The following is a 9808-nucleotide window of genomic DNA, read 5'->3' as shown; positions in this document are numbered from 1 at the left end:
TTGGGAGGGGGCTGCCAGTTTGCTAGAACTGTGAGCAGAGGCTAGGCGAGCTTGACTCATCTCTAGAGGGAGAACCAGCCAGGGGTGAGGGGTCATGCTTAGTGGGGGAGGTGTGTTCATGGGAAGGGTGAAGAAGATAAAGGTCTCCTGCCATGTGGAGGAGGCCTCTCTGGTGGTTCTCGGTCATGCTCCTTTACCTTCATTGAGCATTTTAGACGGTTCTTCCCTGTGTCTCCCTCACGAAGCCCACAGCCCGATTCTTCCCCTTCATCCTCCTCTCTAGCCCCTCTACTAGTCCCTGACCTGTACCTTCAATGGTTCAGACTCCATCCAGTCTTTGTGGAGCTCGGTGGGATCTAAGTCAAGTCCAAGTTCAATGTCTCCCTTTGGCGTTTGCTGGGAGTACTATAAATAAAGTATTGTCATAATTATTTCTGATGAATATTTTTACACCTAATAAAGTCTCAAAGGGAGAGCGTTTACTTGGTCTAGGGGAGGGGCACCTTCCAGATGATTTGCCAGCAATTAAAGCAGCCTGTTAGTCGGAGGCCCAGGACGGCCGAGGACAGCTGGAGAGCTCTTCTGTGCAAGCAGCTCTGGTTAACATCAACCAGGAAAGCTCTTTGTAAACACATGAATAATTGATCGTCCCGCGCTCACATAGCTACCGAGGATCTGAGCCCGTATGACTCATTTGAGAGCCATCCCTGTCGTCTGGATGCCATAACATTGGAGGAATGATGATCGTTTCTTGGAGATTCTTCTGTGGCCAGAGTTGCCAAGACCAAGGCTGTAATGGTTTGTTATGATGACCTTTGTTATTCCATTAGGCTCAATTGCTTTAAAAAATGATGTGTGCATACTTTCGGAACGTTTTTACCCTTTACGTTGACCTGACATCATAGTTTATATTACAGAATGTATTAATGACAGAGGAGTGTTTTCATGTCCCAAGGACAAATTTTAACAACCATAATCTGCCCTTAGTCATCATAAATATAAATGTATTGGTCAAACAGATCTCGTTAATGTGGCCAAGATAAATGCAAGCCTATATTTTAAGGCAGCTGAAGTCCTAGAGAATATATTTGGAGCTTTTTGTGGGGCTAAGAGATCTTGTATAGTGCTATCAGAAGGCTGAGAAAATTAACATGTTTCCCCCTCTAGTTTGGCGTTGGACAGATATTAACGTCTTGGGGATGTCAAGTAAGATTGCTCACATAGTTCCTGGACACCATTAATGCCTGGTGAGGTGAATCTTAGTTCTTAAAGCTGTATTCTCATTATGCTCCCAGGGCTTTTGAAAAGAAAAAATACAGATTTCAAGTCTCAACTGTATTTCCCTGTATCACACTGTGTCTTAAAGTTTTAATCATATTAATCCTCCTGCCCCCAACGTCTTGTTTCCTGTGGGAGGAGGCCCTTTTCCACAGATGTGTGCCTGACGTTTTGCATATTCCAGTTGGCAATCCATATTTTGGCAGATGATGTTCTGGGCGTGAGCTGTACGACGGGTCAAATACTTTTCCTCTTCGTTACACTGCGTTCAGAAGTGTGGGCCTTTATTGGCAGTATCCACGTTTTAAACTTCTCAGGCAGAAAATAAATGCTTGTTTTAAGAAACCCTTTTTAATCATGCTTTTATTTTGGACCATGAAAATGTGTTTCAGGCAGTAATGTCTCACGTGCTACTCTCTGAGCGAGCAGACTGTTTATAGGGGTGAGTTCATCTCCCCCAGATTCGGTAAACATGGTACCATCATTAAACTCCATGTGGATTACAGTCACCTAGCAATGATTGATGAGCACTTCAGATAAAACCATTTACCCTTCTTCCCTTAGAGGAATCTTCTAAGAAGGATCTTCCCTTCTCAATCTGCTATAGCCTTTGGCAAAAGCACATATTGGGCTTTGGAAATGTGACTTTTTGCCTGAAACTTTTCTACAGGGGATTGGATTGTTTTCTAAATTTACTGGTGTGAGGACAGTGCCATGATAATCTCCTGTGTGATCTAAACTTTTTGGTCTTTTTGAAAAGTGAGGCACTTACCCCCATGTTCATAGCAGCACTATTCCCAATAGCCAGAAGGACAACCTAAATGTCCATTGACAGACAAATGGATAAACAAATGTGCTATATCTGTACAATGGAATGTTATTCAGCCTTAAAAAGGAAAAAAAGTCTGATGCGTGCTACAGCATGGATGAACCTTAAGGACGTTATGCTAAGTGAAATCAGCTAGTCACAAAAGGACAAATACCATATGATTCTATGCATACGGGGTATCAAATTCATAGAAACAGAAAGAAGAATTGTGGTTGCCAGGGGCTGGGGGAGAGGGGATGGTAGTTATTGTTTAATGGGTGCAGGGTTTCAGTTTTGCAAGATGAAAAGAGTTCTGGAGATGGATGGTGGTGATGGCTGCACAACAATGTGAAAATACTTAACACTACTGAACTGTACACTTAAAAATGGCTAAGAGGGTAAATTTTTTTTTTTTTTTTTTTTTTTCTGTACGCGAGCTTCTCTCTGTTGTGGCCTCTTCCGGTGCAGAGCACAGGCTCCGGACGTGCAGGCTCAGCGGCCATGGCTCACGGGCCCAGCCACTCCCTGGCATGTGGGATCTTCCTGGACCCGGGCCCGAACTCGTGTCCCCTGCATCAGCAGGCGGACTCTCAACCACTGCGCCACCAGGGAAGCCCAAAAGGGTACATTTTAAGTTATGCATATTTTGCCACAATTTAAAAATAATAATAGGAAAAAAAAGTGAGGCACATGAAAGGCTAGGAGCTGAATTAATCCAAACTCTAAGACCCCTTCCTGGAAAGCCAGCCCAGGCTATAGTTGCTGACAGCGCCTCAACCCCACCCAGAACATCAAGAAGTCTTCTTGCTGAGGCTAAAGAGAATAAGAAATTGAAATGGAATGTCTTTGAACTTGATCTTGATTGAGAGTGAGATAATTTAACTTCAGGCTTTCATTTCTTCTTTTCACTTCTTTGGATCTTGTAAGGGGATTAAATTTTGGACCTGGGACTCCCTGGTAATTTGATACTGAGAGGGTTAAGTTCAAGTGTAGAACATCGTATTGTTGGCATTTCATTTTTGGGGTAATTTTATGATATCATAAATTATGATATCATGATTTTACTGCCTAACCTCTGATAGGCTATGTTGGTCAATGTAGCTTGAAATAATTTGAGATGGAAAATTGAAGAGAAACTACCTTTTTCTTCTTGACTATAGAAAGGCCTTGAAAAACATAATGTATTTCCCTGACCCAACTCAGAAACTTATAGGAGAAAAATCCACACTGCCTGCCCAGGAAGATCTATAGTGGAGCAGTGGCTGGTTTGGGGATGGAGGTTGATTCCCTCTCTGAAGATGTGGTACCGCTTCTGGTTGACCATAGGCATAATGATTGAGCACCATGGGTTCAAAGTACAAAAAGTTGAGTAATTTGGGGGCAGAGATTGTAACTTCCCTCAGGCTGCTTGAGTATTATAATCACACTTATCCCCAACGCATCCAACGCAGGGGCATTAGTTAGTCTTGGTCCCTTCCCACTTCTTCTCATTCTCCTTCTCAGGAGAGAAATGCTTGGTAAACTTGGGATTAGCCGTTGAGTTCTGCTGTTCCTCCTCCCTCTTCCTTCCTGGGATCTGCCTGCCTTCAATCTGCTGGAACTCAAGTCTCCTTGGTTCAAGTGGTGAGCTTGGCAGAAAAACCCTGCCCTAGATGGGAGAGACCTGCAACTGTCCAGTGCTGTCTGAGGCTTGGTGGATACATTTTAAACTGAGAGGAGAAAAAAAAAAAAAAAGAAATTCCATTGCCTCTATATTCCTAAACCACACCCTCCAGCCTAGACTTTATCAGTAATAAAACAGATAATTTGACCTCAAAAGAAAACAAATAGGACTTTTCATCTGAAATCCTGTCCACACTCTTAACTGTGCTGTGCCTTTGTCAGGTGCCATGAAGTCTGCAGAGAGAGTTCATCCACTGCACACTATTTAATCCTCCTGACAATCCAGCGAGGTGGATGGATGGGAAAGCCTTTTGTAAGCTGTTCCAGGATTGTGATCACACTTGCCCCTAGTGGCATAACTCAGTGTCAGGGAGGTTTGAAAAGGTTAAGTAACTTGCCCACGTTATAGGTGATGGGCTAGAACAGAACTCAAGGCTTTTGGTTTCTGGCAACGTGCTGCTAAAAATCTGTTAGCAAGAATTCGTTCAAAGAGTGGTAGCATCTTCAACTGGAGCCTGGTTTAACCCTACAGTCTCGTTTTGATGTATTTGCTTATGACTTAATGAAGGGAACTTCAAGACCGGTGTGTGTAGGCTGCAGTGTGTATGTGAATCACCTAAGAATTTTGCTCAGAGTGACTATTCCTGTATCTGACCCCCTGATATCCCAACGTGGCAGGTCTGTGGTAGGACCTAGGAATCCTCAGTTTTATAAGGGCCCCAGACTCTTCTAAACTCTTAACTGATTCCCTGCAGGCTAATTTCTCACTGACACCTTCTCACCCTACCTTAACGTTGGCATTCTCTTTAATGGTGTGTAAAGAAATACTGGAGGTCTGTGTCTTTATTCCTGTCTTACCCCTAGGTTCTTCATGACATTTTTTCCCCTTAAATTCCATATATATGTGTTAGCATACGGTATTTGTCTTTCTCTTTCTGACTTACTTCACTCTGTATGACAGACTCTAGGTCCATCCACCTCATAGGGAGGGTGGGAGGGAGGGAGACGCAAGAGGGAAGAGATATGGGAACATATGTATATGTATAACTGATTCACTTTGTTATAAAGCATAAACTAACACACCATTGTAAAGCAATTATACTCCAATAAAGATGTTAAAAGAAAAAACAAAGAAATACTGGAGGGACAAATCCTGGCTTTCTTTGAGAAATGGAACTCACTAGAATGCATTGCGGTTTAACATGACGCGCCCACGTTGGGCGACGTGCTCACGCTAATCCAAACAGGCATCCCCCACCCCTCAGAGGACCACAGAGCACCCACATCTGGATGCAACGGAGGACCACCTGTGCCCTGAAAGAGAGCCGAGCCCTGAAGACACAACCTGGATGGACCTTGGCGCAGCTGGTTAACTCTCCAAGTCAGTAACTAATCCTGAATTAATTAGGCAGGAACGGGCAAGGCTTGAGGCAGAACAATTGTGTACAGACGTGTGACAAATGCCTGCGTGGGAATGTATGCGTGGGGGAAAAATAAGAAAGTATGCTTTGTCAGACTATTTACTTCTTTTAAAAATCAATTTGTGCCTTTTAATGAATCAACGAGTAAGAAGGAAGCCCCAAATACAGAATTAACAGCACAGAGAACATGGGAGTCAATGGTATGGTTTTTGTGTTTGTTTGTTTGCTTTGTGTTTATTTTGTTTTCATTTGCGAGACAAGGTAAGGATTAGGAATGCTGGTGAGTGATTGCCACATTCTCTAAAAGCTCTGGGAGATTCTGTCTGTCAACTGGTTTTCCTCTCTTTCTACCTCCCAGCCACTATTCAGAGGAAACTCTTTTCATGTGAACTGGAAAAGATGAATTTCAAGCTTCATTGAGAGCTTGAAAACCTTAAATCCTTCTTGAAAATAACCTGTCTCTCAGGAATCTTTGGTCCCCCAAATTAGAAACCTTCTTTCTTGGGCTGTGGAATGGCTGCATTAGTAACTGATTATAGAGTCTCTGAATGGAAGGATGTAATAAATCTGAAAGTATTTGTTCTGGTTTGTGACTAAGCAAAACTGTATAATATTAAATCAGATGTTGCTATAAACATATGAAATGGCACATTTTTTTTTTCCAGCTTGGGGCATTGTGGCACGAAGCTGCTGGGAATCTAAAAAGAAATGTTTTTACATTCTTGGATACTGAGTCTGGTTTCTGCTAGGTTTTTTTCTTTCTGAGCATGAATGCTAAATAAAAGTGTTTCCATTTAAATCTCTGTGTTTTCCCAGAGAGTTAGCAGGGCTGAGTAGAGGTGTTCTTACTCTTTTCAGACTGTTCTATGGGGTGAAACGGAAGACCTGGGCTCTGTGTGTGTGTATGTGTATATGTGTCTGTATGTCTGTGTGTGTCTGTTAGGTGGAAGGGATGAACGACATCCTAGCACCCTGGCATGTTTGGGTTGGAAGGAATTTTAGACACAAGCTAGTTCACAAACCTCCTCAAGACTCTGAGACTCTGGGGAAAGCTGCGTTGTTGCCTCTGGTAAATGGTCGTACTGGCCTTCAGTTTCCACTTCAAAGTGGTGGTAATATCGCTGTATGGGGCACAAAACGATGAGAAAAAACTACAAAGAAGTCATGACATACGGAGTGTCAAAAAATGATTATAGTTTTGCTTGTGCTGGTGCTTAGGGGTAATTTTTCTTTCCACAGTTTCCAAGTATAGTATTTTTCATAATGAAGAAAATAAATTTGTATTAAAAACAAAACTGTAACCTCAAAACATTTCAGTATTTAGTAACCACCCTTAAAAAGATGACTTGGCATATTGATAGCATTCTACAAATTGTTTAGAGCTGCACCACCTAACACAGTAACCATTAGCCACGTGGGGCTTCTGAAATGTGGCTGGTCCAATGGAGATGTATGGTATGTGAGAGATACACACCTGATTTCAAAGGCTTAGTGCAAATGAAAGAGTGCAAGATAGCTCAGCAATCATTTTTATAATGATGAGGTGCTGAAATGATAACAGTTTGGAAATATTGCATTAAAGAAGTTATTTTTAAAAATTTATCTTATTGAAGTATAGTTGTTTTATAATGTGTTAATTTCTGCTGTACAGCAGTGGTTCAGTTATACATATATATGTGTCTATATTCTTTTTCATATTCTTTTCCATTATGGTGTATTACAGCATATTGAATCTAGTTCCCTGTGCTATACTTTAGGACCTTGTTGTTTATCCATTCTGTGTATAATAGTTTGTATCTGCTAATCCCACACTCCCACTCCATCCTTCCCCTACCCCCAACCCCCTTGGCAACCACAAGTCTATTCTGTAGATAAGTTCCTTTATGTCATATTTTAGATTCCACATATAAGTGATATCATATGGTATTTGTCTTTCTATTTCTGACTTACTTCACTTAGTATGATAATCTCTGGGTCCGTCCATGTGGCTGCAAACGGGAGCAACCTAAATGTCCATCGACAGATGAATGGATACAGAAGGTGTGGTATAGACATACAACAGAATACTACTCAGCCATAAAAATGAATTAGATAAATTATTAAAATTACTTTCACCTGTTTCTTTTTCCCTTTTTAGCATGGCTACCAGAAAATTTAAAATTACATATGTGGGTCTTGTATGAGAAAGAGAAGATATGCATTCCTTTTGACAAGATTGGAGGAGGCCTGGACAACACACGTATAGTTAAGGCATTGCCACCTACTTGGTGGCATCTGAACATGGTTTTGAGGAAGGAGAGTGACTGCTTAATGAGTATGCGGTGTCCTTTTGGGGTGGTACAAAGGTTCTGGATCCATATACTGGTGATGGTTGCACAATATTGTGAATGTCCTAAATGTCACTAATGGTAAACTTTGTCATGTATATTTCACCACACATACACACACACACACACATTACAAATGTGGCTTATGTTATACTTCCGTTTTCAGCAGGTGTTTAAAGTAAAGAGGTAGGGAGTATGGCTTTGCTTAAAGTAGCATCTCCAGAAATAGAGAAAAAAGTGAAAAGAGGCAAGGATGGGCTGAAGACGGCTGGGAGCGGTTGGAACTCTTTTCTCTCTCCCTTTGGTGAAAATGTTAGCCTGTGTTTCAGTTTCCTGCCATCTTTGCAGTCCCCATCCCCCTCCTTCCCCCCCCCCCCCGTCCTGGAGGCCTCAGCTTCATGTGGTCCCTATCTCTTCACAACGCCTTCATCTTATTTATCTCATTCCACTTTTCCTCCACACTTGGCATGCTGCCCACTGCAGGGTTTCTCACGTAGATAACTCCTTCCCTAAAATTCCTCACAGTTATGTGGTGTTAGGGAATTAGCGATTCTGACAGTTGAACGTAAAATAGAACACCCACAGCCGGCTCAACAAGCCTCCTGCCTCCCAGATATTGTTGATGGAGAAAAAGTAAAAGTCTTGTCTGCACATCTCTGGAATCGAGCTTCTTAAGTGTAAAACCATGAGGCAAAACTGATGTGTGGTGTCAGAAGTCGGGATGCTGGGTGCTGGGGGCTAGGGTGAGAGACGGTAGGCAGCGGCCAGGTTGGGGTCTAGGAAGGGGCTTCTGGAGGTGGGAAACATTCTCATCTGGGTGCTGATTGCCTCAGGACGTCCACGTTGTGAAACTTGATTGGGCTGCTGACTTACGCACTTTTCCGAATGTGCATCGCCCATCCCTCCAAAGCTGAACAAAAAGCAAATCACCCTGTGAGGTGGATACTTCTCTGGGTGTTGAGTGAACGGTCCTGGAAGGAGTAAACACAGTGGGGTTGGGGCATGTTTCCGAGGATGTCTGCCGGGGATGCCGTATCCCCTTCCTGTGGGATCTGGATTGACAAGGCCTGTGCTACGATGGGGGCCCAGACGGGGAGGCGTCCGGAGGTCCCGCCTCACGACCCTCGGCCTGGAGGTTTGTGGGTGAGTGAGCCACCCACCTTGGCTAACTCACCTGTGTACCTTATCTCTCGTCTCTGCGTTTGAGGAGACCGGGGAGGCACGGGTGTGAGGGTGAGTGATCTTACCAAGAGGCGTAGGTGAGACGTGTAAGGACGGTCACATTCTTGGGTGTGTGGGGGGATTGGAATTCTTCCTTGGCTGTAAATAGACCCCCAAGAGGGGAGGAGGGACAGCGCCGGAGCCAACAGGCACTGTGGTTATCACCTACGGAAATCCTGTGTGTGGGTAAATACAGCCTCAGCAAAGCCTGGAGAAGAGATTGCAGGGGGAGCTGAGGGGGGCTGAGCAGGCTGATGTGGGAGGTTATTAACCAGATAGTGGCTGGAAACCAGAGGCCAGGGGGATTGGGGCTGCAGGAGCACCAGCGGAAACGAGGGAGGAAAAATAAACAACTGAGAGAAGCAACCTCATTTGCTTCCTCCACCCTTTTATTTTGTGCTGGGACTGTGGTCTCCTCTTCTGAGGACAACAGGCTGGAGACGGATTTTTTTGTTGTTGTTTTTTTGCGGTACGCGGGCCTCTCACTGCTGTGGCCTCTCCCGTTGCGGAGCACAGGCTCCGGATGTGCAGGCTCAGCGGCCATGGCTCACGGGCCCAGCCGCTCCGCGGCATGTGGGATCCTCCCAGACTGGGGCACGAACCCGTGTCCCCTGCATCAGCAGGCAGACTCTCAACCACTGAGCCACCAGGGAAGCCCTGGAGGCTGATTTTGAAAACCAGACGTGGCTCCTGCCTTCTTGCTCTGTACCCACCGACCTCTACACCCATCCCCCGGCAGTGAGCTTCCACCCTGAGCCAGCCCGGGGCTGTGTTCCCACACGCTGTCTCCCTGCCCCCTCCTCTGCAAGTGCAAAGCACCCAGGGCGACATGCCCAGCTGGACACCCCCATACCCCACACACCAAGGGCACCAAAGGCTGGGACCCTGTCGGCGAGCTTCATAACAATATTGTTGGCCCACGGAGAGGTTCTTCTTTCCTTGATCACAACCGGAGGTGATCAGCTTTGGTCCCACTCTCAAGGGCTAACGTCCAGGTCCTCCGGCCTGCTGGAAGGCAACACTTCAGTTTCCAACATCAACTGGTTCCCTTGGAAAAACCTCAGCCTTATAAGACAGGCAAGAGGGAACTG

General features: G+C 44.6%; 1 pseudogene; it reads left to right on the top strand.

Moving 5' to 3' along the window:
* The first annotated feature begins 7341 nt into the window (after nt 1-7341).
* On the top strand, nt 7342-7459 carry LOC132484820 (U6atac minor spliceosomal RNA; annotated as a pseudogene).
* The last annotated feature ends 2349 nt before the right edge of the window (nt 7460-9808 follow it).

This window comes from Mesoplodon densirostris, chromosome 2, assembly GCF_025265405.1.
Source record: "Mesoplodon densirostris isolate mMesDen1 chromosome 2, mMesDen1 primary haplotype, whole genome shotgun sequence".
Taxonomy (NCBI): domain Eukaryota; kingdom Metazoa; phylum Chordata; class Mammalia; order Artiodactyla; family Ziphiidae; genus Mesoplodon; species Mesoplodon densirostris.
The sequence above is the reverse complement of the archived record's forward strand: the minus strand, read 5'-3'. Positions and strand labels throughout refer to the sequence as shown.